This window comes from Stegostoma tigrinum, chromosome 38 (assembly GCF_030684315.1).
Source record: "Stegostoma tigrinum isolate sSteTig4 chromosome 38, sSteTig4.hap1, whole genome shotgun sequence".
Classification (NCBI taxonomy): Eukaryota; Metazoa; Chordata; class Chondrichthyes; order Orectolobiformes; family Stegostomatidae; genus Stegostoma; species Stegostoma tigrinum.
Window position 1 is genome coordinate 13,027,779 of NC_081391.1, and position 20,937 is coordinate 13,048,715.

General features: G+C 44.1%; 2 pseudogenes; both read left to right on the plus strand.

Annotated features, from left to right (window-relative positions):
- The first annotated feature begins 1,186 nt into the window (after positions 1 to 1,186).
- On the plus strand, positions 1,187 to 14,528 carry LOC125447115 (ferritin, higher subunit-like; annotated as a pseudogene).
- Positions 14,529 to 14,898: 370 nt separating this feature from the next.
- On the plus strand, positions 14,899 to 20,050 carry LOC125447014 (ferritin, heavy subunit-like; annotated as a pseudogene).
- Positions 20,051 to 20,937: the final 887 nt, after the last annotated feature.

Genomic DNA, 20,937 nt, shown 5'->3' on the forward strand with positions numbered 1-20,937 from the left:
AAATTGTAAAGTATTCATTAACACTTCCTAACTGTGGTTTTGTAGATGATGGACAGGCTTTGGAAAGTCAGGAGTTGAGTAATTCACAACAGAATTCCAAGCCTCTGACTCGCTCTCATAGCCATGAATGTTCATAAAGTTTGACCCCTGACCATGGTTTACGTAAAATATTCAAACTTGTCATTTGAACCAACAAGTTACAACTAAACTGCAGCCTGGTATTTGAAGTAGACATTGAGTAAAAGTAACTTGCTTCCACCCATCTGCACGTCAGTGCTGTGATCGTACCCTAACATCTTCAATTCCCGAAGCCTCACAGGCCACCAGTCCATGGGAGGTTGCTCCATTCAACACAGTTGCTGAGCTGTCCGTTCTGCAGAATGCAATGTAAACAGGACCAGAAACTCTGCACTTGGAAACATGCTGGGAGTTTACAGCTAGTTCTGCTTCAAACAATTAAAACCGAACACAGAGACAGAAAAATTGAATGTGCAATGCGCTTCCAGCAGTAAACTGGACATAGAGGCCTGAGGCCTACTGTGTAGAAGGGTCACTTCACACTTTTAACATGTTGCTTTTCAAACTGGGCTTCATTAGACCGGAGGTCACGGAGATCTCAGCAGATTCAGAATGGATCCACATTGGTTGCCTGTACTCGATGATCCAAAAGCACATTATTTCTGTTGCTGCACAGCAGTAGGAAAACGTTTATTGTCAACAAAATTTAGCCATTTTTCAATGTGCTCCGACGCTGATGTACAAAACATATGAAGACAAATCCCTCAGAGTAACAAACTGACAGAAATCAGCAAATCTGTGATGAGCGTGTCTTAATACTTCACCTCAGATACAAAAGTTTTAGAAGTTTATTTTATTCTCATTTTCAGGTAGATATACTGCGAGAATTTGCACATGTGCAGGAGGTCAAAGGTCAATCAGCAATTCCATCATCGACCAGTTGTCAATTCTGATCGTTTTCTGGATCCAATTCCCATCCTGCACTGATTGGATGTGGCAGCTGATCAACTGATTATCAAGAGTGATTGGCCATCACTGATGATGTCATTTCCTGCTTCACAAAATGAGGGTCTGCTCCTGGAGTATAAATAATGTCCTAAGAGGGTGATGTTTTAGGTGCAGTTGGTTTTACTTGTGGGGAGGATAAGACAAAAATTTTCATCACAAAATGAGTTCCCAGATTAGTCAGAACTATCACCAGGATTGTGAAGCTGCTGTCAACAAGCAGATTAATGTGGAGCTCACTGCCTCCTATCTCTATCAGTCTTTGGTGAGTGGTGTCCCTGTGGGTTTAGAATTCAATCTATATTGCTAAAGTGTACTGCTTTCCTTGTTTCCAATTAAGCTGATATTTGAGATGTGTAGCTCCTACCTTAAAAATCACTTCAGGTTAATGTCATGTTATGATAACAGTTGGGTGTGGTACTGATGTACAATAAAATATGCTCTCCTATCTTTCAGTGATAAGAGGTGTAGTGCTCTGAAGTATTTCACAATTCACTTCACAGGCCTTTGCCTGGCAGGAATTGTCAATTCTGTGGACAGAAATAGTGAATGTGTAGATCTGACTGTAGAAAGTCAGGAGTTGCAATCACCTAATGGCTGGTCACCTTTTGTGATATTTTGAAGTGTTGTGATTTATGCTCTTCTTCTGATCCTAAATAAACATCATGTAGGTTTTGATGCTGTATCAGTGAGCATAGCAGTGGCTGATGTCTCTGACCATGACTAGTTAGTGTGACTGACATTAAGTAGGCCTTGATTGTTGGCTATTTGACTTTCTGCTTTCACTTCATGAGTGGATTTGTTTGTGGTAGGAAGCTGTTTGTGCTGATAGAATGGAGCTGTTGATCTTTGCACAAGATGGATGAAATTTCCTGAGATTGGGTCAAATGAAGGTTAAGAAATGGAAATTCAAATCAGGATGGTATGGGAAACAAATGGTAGGGAATGTGCCTGTTGCCTTTCAAAATGGTAGGGAATGTGTGAAATAACTTTGCTGAAGTGTGTGGTACATAGTATTCATTACAGTGAATACAGTAGCAATGAAGTGGGTTGCTTTGATCTGGATGGTGTGCTGCTTGAATGGAGATGTGGAAATACAACAGACACAATATCATCTCTCTTTGCTTCCTGAGGAAGTCCAGACATTACCATGAAATCCCTCCCAGTTTCATTTGAAGTGAGGACAGCTTTTGTTGATGGGCCAGTGGGTTTTAATCACTGCCCAAATGTCTTAACTCTGTTGGGAAGCATGTCTGCCAAGAATAAAATCCCCACTGGTTGACGCTTGCCTCAACTTGTAATGACCCATATAACCACAAAGATAAACTGTTTAGTTTTTTCATGGTAAAGGAACTTTTCCAAGTTTCCTTGAAGAATGTAGCTGATTTTAATCTAAAAGCAATTAACAAATAGCAAAAGAATAGACTTTTCAACTAGAAATGAATTGTACACCTTCATAAATCACACTTTCTCAACTGTGAATGTGAGTTCCCAGGTTGGAGTTAAACATGCAGAAAATCTGCAATGGTTGAAGTTAAAGCAAGGGTGTTTTTACTTTCTAGGCTGGTGACATGCTCAGCAGATCATTGCCTTGGGTCATGGTAAACTTTTTTGCCCTGGATTTGACCTTTACTTAATGGAGTTTCACGTTATTTCACTTAAATGCTTGTTCTTCCTCCCTGGATGGGAGTGAACTGCATACACAGGTCTGTAATACATTGTTGCAACAATCCAAAGGCTGTCATTGGGCAGGTTTTCCTCAGCAGACTCATGGCTCTCACACTTGTGTTTAATAACACACTTGGACAAATAACATGTAGGATCGATCCAATCCCACTCCTCAGTAAGAGGAGGAAAACTTGCTCCCTCCTGGTTGTTCACTTACAGCAGTTTCCAATATAACCTTTCCAGCTTCAACCCAAAGGAAAAAAAGTGCCCTGACCCACCTAATCCAACACTCCAGCTCCTGGTATTTGATTAAACCCTGTTCAATCACCAATTTCACTTGATTCTGATGGAGTTCAGAGGAAACATGATATCAGCACTTCTCTCTACAGACTAGAACAGTCCTGATGTCCAATTCACCACTAGTTTAAAGCCACAGAGAATGCCTCCTGCCAGGAGGAGGCTGGGATTATGCTGGTCAATCCTTGAACAAGAGCAGCTGACTCTCTAGACAACATGCAGTTTGCAGCAATTTTAATATAAAAGATATTTAACAGCTTATTGAATCTTCAGCTTGATTTTTAGACTAAACTAACCCTGCCAATGATCAGTGATATTTAATGGGATATTAACTTGTTGCCTCTTCCAGATGTCCTACTTTGACTGGGATGATGTAGCCCTCCCCCCACTTCTCCAGGTTCTTCAAAGATCAGTTCCATCAGAAGCGGGAACATGCAGAGAAGCTGCTGAAATTCCAGAATCAGCGTGGAGGCTGGGTCCTCCTCCAGGATGTGAAGGTTGGAGTTTAGGGGGGTGGGGAGGGTGCAGTATGGCTGTGGCTGTGGTTACCAATGCTGCCTCAGTACCAGGGACCTAGGTTTAGTTCTGGACTTCTAAAAAGTTGATTTTTATGAAGATGCTTTAGGCTTGAAACATTGCTTTCCCAATCCTCTGCTGCCTGGCCTGCTGTGTTCCACCAGCTGTACTTTTTATTTCAAACTCTCTCATGAGCGGTTCCTACAATCCCTTTTAGTTCTCAAGTTTACACCATCTGCCTTGGTGTCATCACACAATCCACAGATGTTTAGTTTGGGAGGATTAACATGTGAAATCTAGGCCTAAAGGAATAGGGTGGTGGGATTCTCTGCAGCAGGTTTTCTACACTCATGGGCTGAATGGCCTGCTTCCATGCTGCAGGGATTGTTTTTGAAGCTTACCTGTCCTTCTTTCCATCCCCAGAAGCCAGAGAGGGATGAGTGGGGTAACAGCCTGCAGGCAATGCAGGTTGCCCTGGATCTGGAGAATGTGAACCGGAATTTACTGGATCTACACCAACTGGCCACTGCCCAGACTGACCCTCATGTAAGCTTCATCACTGCTAGACCCTCAGGGCAATGTTTCATTGGTTGGTCTGTGTGGATTGGAAATTCACTGCTGTAACACTTCATTGAGACACCATTGTAATCAGGGTTCATTTGCACCTTCAAATGTTACTGCTCAGCAGTGGTTTGAAATATTATTTGGATGACAAGCTAATGAGTGATCTAATATTGGCCACTGAGTTTCCATTTCAGATCATTGCACCAGACAATGCAACATAGAGCATATTAATGCACCCAGTTGTCACATTCCTCTGTTACAGCTGTGACTTCCTGGAGACTCTCTATTTGGATGAGGAGGTGGCGATCATCAAGCAACTTGGGGACTACATCACCAACCTGAAGCGCCTGGGAGCCCCTGAGAATGGGATGGGAGAGTACCTGTTTGACAGGCTCTCCCTGGAGGACAGCAGTTAGTGTGGCCTGGAGTAGTGTCTGCTTGGTCTGAATGCATTCCCCACTTCACCCTGGGCAATCTGTCTCCTTCCAGGGAGAAGGGACTTGGAGCAAAGAATGTGATGGCTGTACCAGTCGAATGGAAATGAATAAAATGATGTATTGATCTTGGTTATTGTTCATCATTCAGACTGTGGGTAGATAGCACATGACAGCTTAAAACAATTGATTATTCTACAATAGTGATGTGATCAGCAAATCAAAATCCAACTTGGAAATACTTTTTTATTAGATCTCCCAACCAGTACTCTAGATTCCAGTTGTGAATCCATGAATTAATAGGTCCACTTGTCCCCCTCCCATGAAGTAATGTTAAGCTCTGCAATCTCTGGATCGAAATGCTAGCATACTTCTGGATGTGATGGGTACAATTGCACAAAAAAACCTTGGCTTTCATTTCTGTAAATAGAAAGCCTGCTTCCTTCTCTCAAGGAAGGAATGGCCATCCATTTTCAGAAGTGTTTTCCCCATTGCTGAACCCATGCTCACCTGCCAGCTTCCCATCCCACAGCTTGCTCTCTGCTTCAAATTTATCCCTTCTACAGTGGCCATGAAGCTAATACTAAATGACCTATCTGTGTTTGAATAATTCCCTTCCAAGACCTTGGCAAAGAGTCTTGGGGTATCTACCCAGCAGCTGGAACCACCTAATCTAGGAATGATAGGATTCCCACAGGGCAGGTATAGCTCTCACTGGGGCTTTAATATGGCCACTATAGTCCATTCTAAATATTGCTGCTTTGTTTCCCTTGGAATGTGACCTTGAGCCTCAGGGAGCTGGTTGGCTCTCAGACCAGCAGTGGAGCTTGAGATCATAACTGCCTTGTTACAGCCATGAATCACTGGGTGCTTTTTACAATTCATTCCTCCTTCATTTCAACTACACACTGCTCCTTGAGACAGAATCCATTCTGGTTCAACAAGGAGTCAATCTGCACAGTGGTAGGGGGAACAATTTCTTGGAAGCAAAGTTAGCCCACTATAGCTCACTCATTTTATCATGTTTCCCAATCCAAAAAACTCACTTCTAATACCATGTTCCATAATCTGCTAGCCCAAACATTCTCACAGGGATTCGGCTCAAGCCATTCTCCTGAACTGTACTGGATTATAAATGCAGTGTCTCATTGCCACCTACAGCAAGATAAGTGACCTGGGAATGACACAAACGCTCCTGGTTAAATGCTGCCATTTGATTGGCTGTTGCTGCAAAAGCCAGCATTGAGCGTACTAAGCTACTCCCTTGGTCCCTCTGAGCTTCCCACGGTGAGGGTTGCTCCTGATGCAGGTTGATTTCATCCAATCACATTGGAGGAGCAGTGTGGCTCGGAGAGGAGACCTGGAGCTGCTGTCTTTCCTGAATGGCTGATTCCTTTATCTTTCGAGGTGTCAGAGATCGTGGGTTAGGGAGGGGGCTATCAGAGACTTCCTGAGGATTGTTTCAGGGAGTTTTGTAGCGAGTGCACACTGCAGCCTTCACTGAGGGTGTGGGTCTTTAAGGCACTGAATGTATTTGTTCCAACATGGAAACCCTTCCATTTTCAGCAAATGAAAGTATTGGCTGTAGAATCCCTCGTTGCAGGAAGTGGTCATTTGGCCGATTAAGTCTGTGTCGACCGTCTGAACAGAGGGCCTGACCCACACCATTCCCCTAACCATGCCTGTCCCAAGTCTAACCAAGCCAGGCCTGTATACCCCTTGTCATTATCAGTGATTGAGAATTGTCAATCCACATCTCCTGCAAATCAGAGAGCACCAGGACAAAACTCACACAGACACAGGGAGAACATAGAAACTCCACACAGACAGTTCCCAAAGCCTGTAATGGAACATCGGTCCCTGTCACTGTGAGGTAACAGTGCTAACCACTGAGCCCCCCATCACACCTTAAAGTACCAACAAAGGAATGTGCTGATGCCAGCTGTTCGAGTCACAGAGTAATATGTCATGGGAACAGGCCCTTCAGCCCAACTGGTCATCGCCAACCAGGTTGCCCAAACTGAATTACAGTCGGAGGTTAGATAGACCTAAGGTTCAGGGTAAAAGTTCAGCACAACTTTGTGGGCCGAAGGGCCTGTACTGTGCTGTACGGTTTTATGTTCTACGTTCAACTAGTCCCACTTGTCTGCATTTGGCACATATCCATCTGAACCATTCCTTCCCATGTAAATCTCAAAATGTCACTTACATGTTATAATTCTACCTACTTTTACCGTTTCCTCTGGCAGCTCGTTCCATGCACACACCACCCTCTGTGTGAAAACATTGTCCCTCACGTCCCTTTTAAATTTTCCCCCTCTCCCCTCAAACCGATGCCCTCCAGTTTTGGACTCCCCTACCCTGTCCCAAAATGCTTTTTATATACAGTCAATCTGGAGTGTGCCAATGGCAAGGCTACATTTAGTGCTCAGCAACTGTTACACTTCAGGAGGTGGTGATGAGCTGCTTATTACAGTCCACCTGGTGTAGGAGAGACCGGAATGATGCTGCTGAGGAGGGGCTTCTGGGATTTTTATTCACAAACAGGATGATTTTCCAAGTCAGGATGGTGACAGATTTACGTGGAGCTGCTTGAGTGATGTAGGGGCTGCATTGAGCCAGAAAATTGTAAAAGTATTCATTAACACTTCCTAACTTTGGTTTTGAAGATGATGGACAGGCTTTGGCAAGTCAGGAGTTGAGTAATTCGCAACGGAATTCCAAGCCTCTAACTTGGTCTCATATCCAAGAATATTCATAAGGTTTGACCCCTGACCATGGTTTACGTAAAATATTCAAACTTGTCATTTGAACCAACAAATTACAACTAAACTGCAGCCTGGTATTTGAAGCAGAAATTGAGTAAAAGTAACTTGCTTCCACCCATCTGCACGTCCGTGCTGTGATCATACCCTAACATCTTCAATTCCCGAAGCCTCACAGGCCACCAGTCCATGGGAGGCTGCTCCATTCAACACAGTTGCTGAGCCATACATTCTATGGGATGCAATGTAAACAGGACCAGAAACTCTGCACTTGGAACCATGCTGTAGTTAAGCTCTCGATCTACTTCAAATGATGAAAAACCGGACATGGAGACAGAAGCATTGACTGTGCAATACGCTTCCAGCAGAAACCTGGACATAGAGTCCTGAGGCCTACTATGTCGAAGAGTACGTTTAACATGTTGCTTTTCAAACTGGGCTTCATGAATCCCGAGGTCAAGGAGATCACAGCAGATTCAAAATGTATCTACATCTGTTGCCTACATTAGATGATCCAAAAGCACATTATTTCTGTGGCTGTATAGCAACAGGAAAACATTTACTGTCAACAAAATCTATTAACAAAATCTGTCCATTTCTCACTGGGCTCCAACACTGTCATTCAAAAGGTGTGAAGACCATTCCCTCAGAGTAACAAACTGACAGAATCCAGCAAAACTGTGACGAGCGTGTCTTAAGACATAACCTCAGATACAAACGTGAAGTTTAAGAGTTTATTTTATTCTCATTTTTAGGTTGATATACTTACAGAATTTGCACTTGTGCAGGAAGCCAAAGATCATTCAGCAATTCCATCATGGGCCAGTTGTCAATTCTGATCGGCTTCTCGATCCAATTCCCATCCTGCACTGATTGGACGTGGCAGCTGATCAATTGATTTAACAAGAGTGATTGGCCATCACTGATGATGTCATTTCCTGCTCAATAAAATGAGGGTCTGCTGCTGGAGTATAAATACAGACCAAAGGATGTGCTGTTTTGTGTATAACTTTTGGGAAAAAAGGGGAAAGTAATATTGGTCACAAGATGGCCTCCCAGATCAGTCAGAACTATCACCAGGATTGTGAAGCTGCTGTCAACAAGCAGATTAATATGGAGCTCACTGCCTCCTATCTCTATCAGGCTTTGGTGAGTGTTTTCTGTGGGTTTAGAATTCAATCTAGTATGCTGAAGTTTACTGCCTTCTTTGTCTCTAATTAAGTTGGCATTCTTGTAGATTTTGTGCCTGTTTTTATTACCTAAAAATCCCTCTGGGCTGAATGTGATGCTGTTATAAGTGTGTATGATACTGATGTGCAATAAGTCCAACCCCAGTTGGCCTTTAGTGATTTGAAGTGTTGAGCTATTTCCCAGTTTATTTAGCCTGGTGTAAGCTGTTACTTCTCTTGCCAGAATTGGCAAGAATGTAACTCCTTTTCCCTACAAAAAATACAATCAGCCATTGGCTAGACACCTTTGGATTATTGTTTCAAGTGTCTTGATTACACTTGGTCTTCTGCTGATCCTAAATAAAAACAATGCTGTTGATGCTGCAGTAGAGAACTTTGGCTTATGTATGAATGTATTCAGTGAGCCTGATGCATTAAGTAGGCCTCAGTTGTGGACTACTTAGCTTCCTAGATTGTCAGTGGTCAGGAAGCCACTTCTCTATGCTTTCAGCAAACCAATGCTTACCCTGTGACCTGTTGGTGTAAGCACTGGGTGGCTGGAATTTCCTGTGACTTCTGTTCTAATGAAGGTGAAGAAATGGAGTTTCAAATCAAGATGGTATGGAAAATGGCCCATTTCTCCTAGGAGTGTGCCCATTGCCTTTCTAAATGGGGTAGGATTTATTGGTTTAGAAGCACCCTTGAAGGCTGATTGGTAGACTGTGAATAAAGTACCAATGAAATGTTGATTTGACCTAGCTGGTGTGCTTCTTGCATGTTGTATTTCCAGTTATCCAGACATAATTCACACTTGAGGACCTCTCTGGTATGAGGATGAAGTGCCTAATAACCTCTATTCTAGGAGGTGTGGACTGCTTTCACTGAGCAGTGTCCCAACTCTACTGGAATATTGTGTCAACAATAAAATCCCCCACTGTTCTACACCTGCCACACCATGTAACTACCAATTAACCCACAATAAATTTGCTTAATACCTTCTTTCATGGCAAAGGAACCTTCCCCAAATCTGAGAAGAATATTAGTCAGCAATGTTCAAGCAATTGGCAACTGAATGGACTAATCAACTCCTAGTCAGTGAGTGGTACCCCCTTCAAACATGTTTACTTGTGGACATGAGTTCCCAGGTTTGAGTTAAATATGAAAAATCTACAATGGTCTCTTTTAAGATGTTGACATTATCAACAGATCATTGCTCTAGGTTTGGGTCACACTAGGTCTGTCCTGGATTTGACCTTTAAACAAGTTCAAGTTTCACTCCTAACTTACTAGGATGCTTATTCCTCTTCCCTCTGGGTGGGAATGCACAGCATACACAGGCCTGTGATACTCTGCACCCATCCACAGGCTGTCATTAGGCAGATTTTCCTTGGCAGACTTCTGGTGCCACTCTTCTTTTCTAATACTCCAGATAGCTAATGAAGTATGTTGTTCATGTTCAGGGTATATCCAATCCCACTGATCTGCAAGATGAGGGAAAACTTGCTCCCTCCTAGTTATTAGTTACAGCAGTGCCCAATATGCCTTTCCAGCTTCCATTCAAAAGGAAAATGGTGCCCTACCCAACTAATCCAACATGCCAGCTCCTGGCACTTGTTCAAACCCTGTTCAATCACTAATTTCTTTGGATTCTGATGGAGCTACCTGAGTGGAAACACAATCACATTTGATTGCTTCAGGCACCAGTAGACCTGAACAATTCATGACTGTTTTCAATTAACATAATAAACAGGTATTTGCATGTTAAAAGGAGGCTGGTGTTCCAGTAGATCCTTGAACTGGAGCAGCTAGCTAATTGGACAACATGCAGTTCTCAGCCACATTGCTATACAAGATGTTTAACAGCTTATTGAACCTTCAGTCTGATTTTTGCAAGACTAACCCTACCATTCTGAGAATGGCCACAATTATCAGTGCTCAATGGGCTTTAACTTGTTCTCCCTTCCAGATGTCCTACTTTGACCAGGATGATGTTGCCCTCCCCCATTTCTCTGTTCTTCAAAGATCAGTCCCAGGAGAAGCAGGAACATGCAGAGAAGCTGCTGAAATTCCAGAATCAGCGTGGAGGCAGTCCTCCTCCAGGATGTGAAGGTTAGAGTTGGGTGTTTGAGGGGGTGGATGGAGGAGAATGGCTGTCTGCTCCTCAGGGATGGCAGTGGTTGGCACTGCTGCCACAATGTCAGGGGCACAAGTTTGGTTCTGGCCTTCACATTGTCACTGTCTACATGGGTTTCCTCATGGTGCAAGGATGTGTAGGTAGGGCAGATTGGCAATGTAAAATCTGGGGTTCAAGGAATAGGGTGGTGGGATTCTCTGCAGTAGGTAGGTGTTGACTTGATGAGCTGAATGGCCTGCTCCCATGCTGCAGGGCTTCTGTTTCTGAAGCTTAAATAGCCTTTGTTTCCTCCTCAGAAGCCAGAGAGGGATGAGTGGGGTAACAGCCTGCAGGCAATGCAAGTTGCCCTGGATCTGGAGAAGAATGTGAACCAGAGTTTGCTGGATCTACACCAACTCGCCACAGCCCAGACTGACCCTCATGTAAGCTTCACCACCATCTCATTCTCATCGCTGCTAGACCCTCAGGGCAACACCTCATTGGTTGGTCTTGTAGAAAGGTAATTGACTGGATTGGTTAGTCCAGATATTACATTTAATGAGTATGCTGAGCTGTTTTAATATTACACATTAAAATGAGCTGAAATAGGAATTTGGATAACAGTCTAGTGATATTGACTACTGAATTCTGATTTGGGATCTCTTTTGCTGTAAAATACAACTTGGAGTTCTTTAACTGCAAGATGGAGCAACTAAAATGCTATGTCCTCATTGGTGCAAAAGCTCCAGGTGTTTTTAGAGCTAGTTAGGGCTCAGTCTATTTTACATTAGGAATTCCTGAAATTGTCTTGGATAGTGTTAATGCACCCAGTTGTCATATTCCTCTTTTGCAGCTGTGTGACTTCCTGGAGACTCACTATTTGGATGAGGAGGTGGAGATCATCAAGCAACTTGGGGACTACATCACCAACCTGAAGCGCCTGGGAGCCCCTGAGAATGGGATGGGAGAGTACCTGTTTGACAGGCTCTCCCTGGAGGACAGCAGTTAGTGTGGCCTGGAGTACTGTGTGCTTGGTCTGAATGCATTCCCCACTTCACCCTGGGCAATCTGTCTCCTTCCAGGGAGAAGGGACTTGTAGCTAAGAATGTAATGGCTGTACCAGCCGAATGGGAATGAATAAAATAATGTGTTGATCTTGCTTATTGTCCATCATTCACACCACATTGCTGTTGGTAGATGATGCTTGAAACCATTGATCAAGACATTGTACAGCTAATCAACCCAACAAGGACACTTGACTGGACAGTTGTTAGTCTTTCCCTTCCCATTAGGTTGGGTCATGGCTAACTAGGCTGAGTTAATACAAACTGTTCCCACCTGGAATGTCAAGTTTCAGTTTACAGTCTGCATACCAAGATTAGCTTATTTCTGGGTGTGATGTGCAGGATTGCTCTCAAAATAATTTGCTTTTACTTTTTGGGTGACAGGACCTTCCTCTACCTTGTCACAAGGGAAGACTAGACACCCATCCCTAATTCTATATTCACTTCCATGTTTCCCATCACATTGCTTACCCTCAACCTCAATAAAATGTATTCCTTTTAGTGGCCACAAACTCAAACTACACCATCTTTCTGATTTTTGGGTCAATTCTCCTCATCCAAAGTATGGAGGAGGTCAGTCAGGCAGTGGCTCCTACCTAAGCAGGGAATGATACAATCACAACATGGCAGGTGTAGTGCTCCAAGGGACGCTAACGTGGCCACTATCTTCCATTCTAAATGTTACCTTTTTTGTTTTTCTCTGGGTATGGCATCAGATTCTAAGGTGATGGTTGAGGATCAGATGGGCACAAATGCATGTTTTCACCATCAGCAATTGGGCACTTGCAGGAATTCATTCCCTCTCTCATTTGTGTACACACTGCACACCAGTTAAACAAGGAATCCATCCAGTAGGGGGGGCAAGGGGAAACAGTTTGTTGAAAGCAGTAACAAGTTATGTCACTGTAGCTCACTCATTTTACTGTTTCCTTATGCTAGGCTTCACTTCCAATTGAGCCTCTATACTTTCTTCAATAATCTGCCAGCCCAAACACTTACAACAGGCACAGTCTTGGGAGTCAGAGCAACCAATTCTACTGAAACTGTATTGGTTTATGGGGCAGGGTCTCATTGCCACTTGCACTAGGATAATCGTGACCTGGGAATTACATAGCCCATGGTTAAATGCTGCCATCTGATTGACTCTTACTGCTAAAGCCAGCATTGAGTGCACTAAGCTGCTCCCTTGGTTCCTCTGAGCTTCCCTCCACTGTGCGGGTTACTGCTGATGCAGGTTGATCTCACCTGATCACATTGAAGGAGCAGTGAGAATTGGAGGGGAGACCTGGAGATGCTGACCTTCCTGTACGGCTGCTTCCTTTATCTTTCGAGGTGTTGGAGATCATGGGTTAGGGAGGGGGCTATCAGAGACATCCTGTTTCAGGGAGTTTTGTAGCGAGTGCACACTGCAGCCTTCATGGAGGGTGTGGGTCTTTAAGGCATTGAGCATATTTGTTCCACCGCAGTGTTTTATTTTCAGCAAATTTAAGTCTTGGCGATACAATCCAATGGTACAGGCATTGCCCAATTGGTCCGTTAAGTCAGCATCAATCATCTGAACAGGGGGTCAGACCTACCCCATTCCCCTAACCCTGCGTGTCCCATGTCTAACCAAGCTAGGCCTGTATGCCCCTTGTCGCTATCAGTGATTGAGAATTGCCAATCCACATCTCCTGCAAATCAGAGAGCACCAGGACAGAACTCACACAGACACAGGCAGAACATACAAACTCCACACAGACGGTTCCCCAAAGGCTGTAATGGAACACAGGTCCTTGTCACTGGGAGGTAACCGTGCTAACCACTGAGACACCATCACACGCTAAAGTCCCAAACAAAGGAACATGCTGTTGCATTCCATTAAACTCAGATTCATGTGTTACGGAAACCAGTCCTTCAGCTCAACTGGTCCATGCCGACCATGTTTACCACACTTAACCCATCCCACTTGCCTGTGTTTGGCCAATATCCCTCTAAACCATTCCTTTCCATGTAAATCTCCAAATGACTTTTAAATGTTATAGTTCCACCCGCCTCGAACACTTCCTCTGGCAGCTCATTCTGTACACCAACCATCCTCTATGTGAAAAAGTTGTCCCTCACGTCCCTTTTCAATCTTTCCCCTCTCCCCTCAAACCGATGCCCTCTCGTTTTGGACCCCCCCTACCCTGTCCCAGCATGCTTTTTATATACAGTCAATCTTGAGTGTGCCAGTGGCAAGGCTACATTTAGTGCTCAGCAACTGTTACACTTCAGGAGGTGGTGATGAGCTGCGTATTACAGTCCACCTGGTGTCGGAGAGACCGGAATGATGCTGCTGCTGTTGCTGAGGAGGGGCTTCTGGGATTTTCATTCGCAAACAGGGATAGTGTTCCAAGTCAGGATGGCGATAGATTTACATGGAGCTGCTTGAGTGATGTAGGGGCTGCAATGATCCAGCACATTTGAAACTATTCCAGCACGATTCCCAACCTCAGTTTTATCAATGGTGGGCAGGTTTTGGAAAGTCAGGAGTTGAGAAATTCACTACAGGATTCACAGCTTCTGACTTCCCAGTTGCTGATCTGTACGTTCTACAGAATGCAATGTAAAAAGTAACAAGAACTCTCCAGAAACATGCTGGAGTTAAGCACTAGATCTGCTTCAAACAATTAAAAACCAAACATGGAGACAGAAATGGTCAATGTTTTCAGCAGCAACTGAGGCATAGAGGCCTGAGGCCTGAGGCCTACTATGTCAAAGAGGCACTCACCTCGTTCAGTTCTTTGGTTTTCACACTGGGCTTCCTGATGCCCAAGGCCAAGGAGATCACAGCAGATACAGAATATAAAGTACGTCAAAGTACCACAAGGAACATCAGTTACCTGTATCAGACGATTCAGAAGCACATTATTTCTGTTGCTGCACAGCAGTAGGAAATTATCTACTCTCAACAAAATCGAGCCATTTTTCAACGGGCTCCGACAATGTCTTTCAAAAAGTGCAAAAACTATTCCCTCAGAATAACAAACAGACAGAATTCTGCAAATCTATGATGAGCATGTCTTAACACATTACCTCAGATACAAAAGTGAAGTTTTAGAGCATATATTATGGTCATTTTCATGGAGATATACTTACGGAATTTGTATTTGTACAGGAGGTCAAAGATCATAGGTCATTCCGCAAATTGACCATTGACAAATGGTCAATTCTGATTGGCTTCTGGATCCAATTCCCATCCTGCACTGATTGGATGTGGTAGCTGATTGATTGATTAACAAAAGCAATTGGCTATCACTGATGATGTCATTTCCTCCTCCAATAACAGGCCTCAGCTGGCCTTCAGTGATATGGAGGGTGAATGTTTTTGAAGTTATGGTGCAGTTCATCGACAGGTTTGTTGAGGTGTTCTATCTCTGACTGCCAAAAGTTGATAGAACAACCTTTGAGATGAATTGGGACAAACCCTGTGTGAATGGAAGCACGTGTTGGTCAGTCACCCTTTTCTTTCTGTGTGTTTCAGTATCCCGGCTGTATTTGCTTAGTTTTCTGGTGATCCTAAATAAACATGCTGGTTTTTGATATTGACAATCACAATGCCCTATAGCAATCAGCTCTTGTTGATCTGAACCTATTCCAGGTGAGGCTGTGACTGGCATCTGCTGAAGGAGATTGATGCCCAAGTTGACTTTTGCCTTCCTTTTTGGGAGGTGGGTGTGACCCACCTCTTCAACAGACAGTTGATCTTCGTGAAATGTTGGTGCCCCCTCCCCCCCCTCCAGACATGTGGAGAATATTCATCTCTGGGCTTGTGCCTATCAGCAGGGAGCTGTCTTGTGATATGAGGATGAAGTCCCTATGAGCCCCCTTTGGGAGGTGGGAACAGCTTTCATTGGTGAGCTAGTTGTTTGGTTTTAATCACTGACCAGTGTCCCAGCTCAACAGGGAAGTGTGTGTGTGTGTGTGTGTGTGTGTGTGTGTGTGTGCCAAAAACAAAATCCCCACTATTCTACACCTGGGACAACTTGCAACTACCCAACTGAACAACAAAGATATTTTTGTTTTTCTGTTTGTATTTCTGAACTGAGAACTTTTTTCTGTGGGAGTCTTTCCTAAGAATGTCACCCTTATTAGCTGATGCTTCCAATAGCAGAAGAATAGCTCTTCATAAACCTCAATGCATTGAATTGTGAACATGACAGTTTAGAAATGAGTCTCATGGACCTGAAAAAGCTTAGATTTTTGCTTGTTTGGGTTAAGTCAAATGAAACGTTTTCATGTTTTAACTAGTGACATTGTCTGCAGATAGTAGTTGATCTACAAGTCACATTGGATCGGATTTGACCTTTCCTCAGTTTGTTTTTCAACTTATTTTATTCATGTGGCCCATTTACAAGTTTCTGGCAATCTGAGTATGCATTGCTTTAGGCAGAGCAATAAGCAGTTGCTGTCACAGGGCAGGCTTTCCTTGGAAGAATCTTAGTGCCAGCCTCCTTTATTCTCTTCCATACTGAAGATAGCATGTTGTGTAGAGCTGAAATATACAGTATATCCAATCCTATTGATCCTGAGGTTGTAGAAAACATGGTCGCTCTTGGTTATAGTAGTTACAGCAATAGCTAACGTCTGCTCCCCAGTTTTTTTCAAAGGAGAAATGTAATGCCTTGTAGCTGCCCTACCTAGAGTACAACCTGCACTCTAGCTCCTGGCATTTCATCAAAACCTGTCCAATCATTAATTTATCCAAATCTGATGGAGGTTAATGAATCAAAACAAATTCAGTTTTTCTCTTCCCCCAAATGCTGCGCCAGACCCCCGTGCAATTCGTCAGTTTCAAACCAAAATAAAACACATTGTATTTGCATGTTTCCTGGAGGCAGCTGGGGTTGTTCTGATTTTGTCCAAGTGCTGGCAAATTGAACAAAACTGGGTTCCGAACTATGTCAACATATCAGACATTTACTAGCTTTCTGTCAGTTTACTTCAGAAGGCTAAACTAGTCCTCTACTTCTGCACTAGAATTGGGGCTAGTGATGTGTTTAATGGCATGTAAATTGTTCTCTCTCTTCCAGATGTCCTACTTTGACCGGGATGATGTTGCTCTCCCCCATTTCTCCTGGTTCTTCAAAAGGTCAGTCCCAGGAGAAGCAGGAACATGCAGAGAAGCTGCTGAAATTCCAGAATCAGCGTGGAGGCCAAGTCCTCCTCCAGGATGTGAAGGTTGGAGTTGGGTGGGGGTGTGACAAGTTTGTTGGCTTGGTTCCCCTGTTTGATTTCTTGCATCAAAGCCAATATTGACCAAACTACAGTAATCCCATTTTGCCTGCACTCAGTCCACAGCCTATGCTGCCCTGGCATTAAGCACATGTCCACATGCTGCTTAAATGTTGCTGGAGATAGCTGTCTCCACAGACATCTTCACCACCAAACACCTTCAGGTGGTGCATCCCATATTTCTACCATCCTCAAGGGGAAAAGTTTCCTCCAATCCCCTCCAAACTGCTGCCTCCTCAAACGTGTGCCCTCTGGTCTTGGTGTCTGCCGTGGGAAGACATTATAACCATCTACTGTCCAGAGCCAGTCTGCTATACTTCCACCAGATAACTGCCTTGGCCTGTTTTTACCTCCAATGAAAATCTGTCTATCCAATCTCCTCATGATGGATTTTCCATCTTGGGCAACAACCTGGGGACCCTCACCAGCACCATCTGCAGTACCATCCTGTCCTTCTGATTAAATAGGGCACAGCTGGGATACAGCTTAGTGACCACAACAACAACTTTGATGAGTGTAACAAGACTTGACCCTTTCCTGTTCCTCACCACTTCCCCTCACTACCCCCCCCCCTCAAAAAATACACGTTGCTTGCCCATGTGTCGCCTTTACTATGCTGTTGCCTCTTGCTGAACCTTTGAGGGGTCCATGGTCTTGAGCATTTGGTAACATGTTATGTTGTAAACACTTTGCTGTCCCTTCAATCAATTAAATAGTGATGTTTCTGACCATGCCTCAGGCATGAAGCCACCAGCACAGGTGGTACTTTAACCTCCCTTGTCAGCCAGAGCTAGGGACGCTACCACTACACCACAACAGCACTTAGGCTTCACTTGTGACTGTCCTGATCCTTTCCATCAGGTGGACAACAGTGTGAACAATTGACTTGGTGCAATTTTAAATGTCATCCCTGCAACAAAATGTTCCTGAACTCCCAGCTTCAGATCAAGGATAAATGGGGCAAAGTGAAAACAATTCTCAAATAATTGATTTTATTCTTCTAGATTTCAGAAATGGAATAGTTGCACAGCAATTAGCACTGTTGCCTCAGTGCCAGGACTCAAGTTTGGTTCTGACCTCTGACTGGGGTTTACATTTTACCCCCATGTCTGCTTGGCTCCCCTCAGTCCAAAGTTGTGCAGGTTAGATATATTGGCCATTTTGAAATGCAGGGTGACAGGAATACGGTGGAAGTGGGACCAGTTGGGATGCTCTTCAGAGTTATGGACTCAATGGGCTGAATTACCTTCTCCCACGCTGCAAAGATTCTTTCTGAAGCTTACCTGTCCTTTTCTCCATCCCCAGAAGCCAGAGAGGGATGAGTGGGGTAACAGCCTGCAGGCAATGCAGGTTGCCCTGGATCTGGAGAAGAATGTGAACCAGAGTTTGCTGGATCTACACCAACTCGCCACTGCCCAGACTGACCCTCACGTAAGCTTCACCACCTCCTCATTCTCATCACTGCTAGACTCTCAGGGCAACACTTCATTGATTGGTCTGCATGGATTGGAAATTCACTGGAACACACTGTCCAGACATGACATTGTGATCACTTCAAATCAATACTGATTGTCACAATGTTATAACTGCCTCAGCAATGAGGTAAAAGGGGAATTTGGATCTATAATCTAGTGGAAGTGCTGAAATGACGTTGGCCACTGAGTTCTTCATTAGTATCATTGCAGTGGAATGATCATTGTCCATCACAGTCCAACTCAGCTCCATTTCACAAACAGCAAGATGGAGCAGCTGACATGTTGTCCTCACTGGCACAAATTCTCCAGGTGTTAGCTCGCTTTTCAGGGCTGTCCAGAGCTAGTCATGGCTAAGCCTGTCTTGCAGTGGGAATTCTGAAATTGTCTTGGATAGTATAAATGTACCAAGTGTCATATTCCTCTGTTGCAGCTGTGTGACTTTCTGGAGACTCACTATTTGGATGAGGTGAGGATCATCAAGCAACTCGGGGACTACATCACCAACCTGAAGCGCCTGGGAGCCCCTGAGAATGGGATGGGAGAGTACCTGTTTGACAGGCTCTCCCTGGAGGACAGCAGTTAGTGTGGCCTGGAGTACTGTCTGCTTGGTCTGAATGCATTCCCCACTTCACCCTGGGCAATCTGTCTCCTTCCTGGGAGAAGGGACTTGTAGCAAAGAATGTAATGGCTGTACCAGCTGAATGGAATGAATAAAATGACATTGATCTTGCTGATTGTCCCTTATTAGAGCACTGGACACTTCACTTTAGTAGATAATGTTTTGAAGCCAGGAATTATTCTGCAATTGATTAATGACTTGATCAGCAAAGCAGACTAAGAAATACTTCACATGTTCTCACCACCATCACCTGTAATGGAAAGGGATAACTAGAGGAAGGTTCTGGGAAGTGACTGAGTAAATACAAATCCTTCTAGGTAGTAATGGAAAATAGTTAATCCAAATGAGTTACATCAGTAAGAAGAAACTTGTATTTTTTTTCCTCTCTTGAGAGTAAAGGTAAGACATGCAGTTTCAGAACCATCCCCCTCCACACCTGTCCTACTAGTTTCCCTCTGAATAGCTTTCCTCCATGAACAAGCTTTTGCAGGTAGACTTCAAAATTGTGACTTTTTTTTTCAAATTTAATAAAACATGGATCAGTTCCCTTTACCCAAGATGTAAGAGAAGAGGTTTCAAATTAGGGGATAGAACCAGCTAATCTGGGAATGATATGATATCAACTTGACAGGGCTGGTTCTCACTGGGACTTTGACGTGACTCCTACAGTCAAAGCTAAATGTTTGCTGCTGCCTTTCTTTTCCCCTCTAGACCTGGCCAACGGCTCCAGGGAGCTGGGTGGGGCTTGAGATTGTCACCTTCTCCACCATGATCATCAGTGATTGGGTGGTTCTCCAGTTCACTTCTCATTTTAAGTGATAAGGCTCCTTGTTACAAAACCTGTCCTGGATCAATGGGGAGTCAATCCACATGACAAGAGCAAAGTGACACTTTCCTGGAGGCAATGCCAAGTTGTTTCCCTGTGACTCACTCCTTATATTTTGTTTCCTGATCCTAGGGCTCACTTCCAACAGCTTCCCCTGCACTTACTTCAATGATCTTCATGCTTGCCAACCCGGAGCTGGGAAAATTCAGACTAAACATTCACAAGTTACCTCAGTGTCTCCTGAAATGTAGTCAATTATAATGCAGTGTCTCATTGCCACCTACAGCAGGATAACAGGGACCTGGGAATAGCACAGCAACGCTCCTGGTTAAATGCTGCCATTTGATTGGCTCTTACTGCTAAAAGCAGCATTGAGTGCACTAAGCTGCTCCCTTGGTTCCTCTGAGCTTCCCACACGCTGAGGGTTACTCCTGATGCAGGTTGACTTCACCCAATCACATTGAAGGAGCAGTGAGACTTGGAGAGGAGACCGGGAGATGCTGACCTTCCTGTACGGCTGCTTCCTTTATCTTTTGAGGTGTCAGAGAGATGATGGGTTAGGGAGGGGGCTATCAGAGACAGCCTGTTTCAGGGAGTTTTGTAGCGAGTGCACACTGCAGCCTTCGTGGAGGGTGTGGGTCTTTAAGGCACTGAATGTATTTGTTCCATCACATAAAGTTTTATTTTCAGCAACTTGAATTCTTGGCCATAGTAACTCGGAAGTGGAGGCCCATTAAATCTGCATTGAGTCTGTGAACAGCATCCTGCTCAGACTTATCCCATTCCATTCACCCCACATTTCCCATGGCTTCTCCACCTAGTCTGAATGCCCTTTGTCATGATGGACAATTTAGCACGGCCAATCCACCTAACCTGCCAATTGTTGGACTGTGGGAGGAAACCCAAACAGACAAAGAGACAATATGCAAACTCCAGACAGACAGTTCCCGAAGGCTGTAATGGAACACCCGTCCCTGTCACTGGGAGGTAACCGTGCTAACCACTGAGCCACTATCACACCCTAATGTACCAAACAAAGGAATACGCTGCTGCATACTATTGGAGTCAGAGAGCCATTCACCATAGAAACAGACCCTTTGGTCCAACTGGTTCATGCTGACCAGGCTTCCAAAACTGACTAGTCCCAC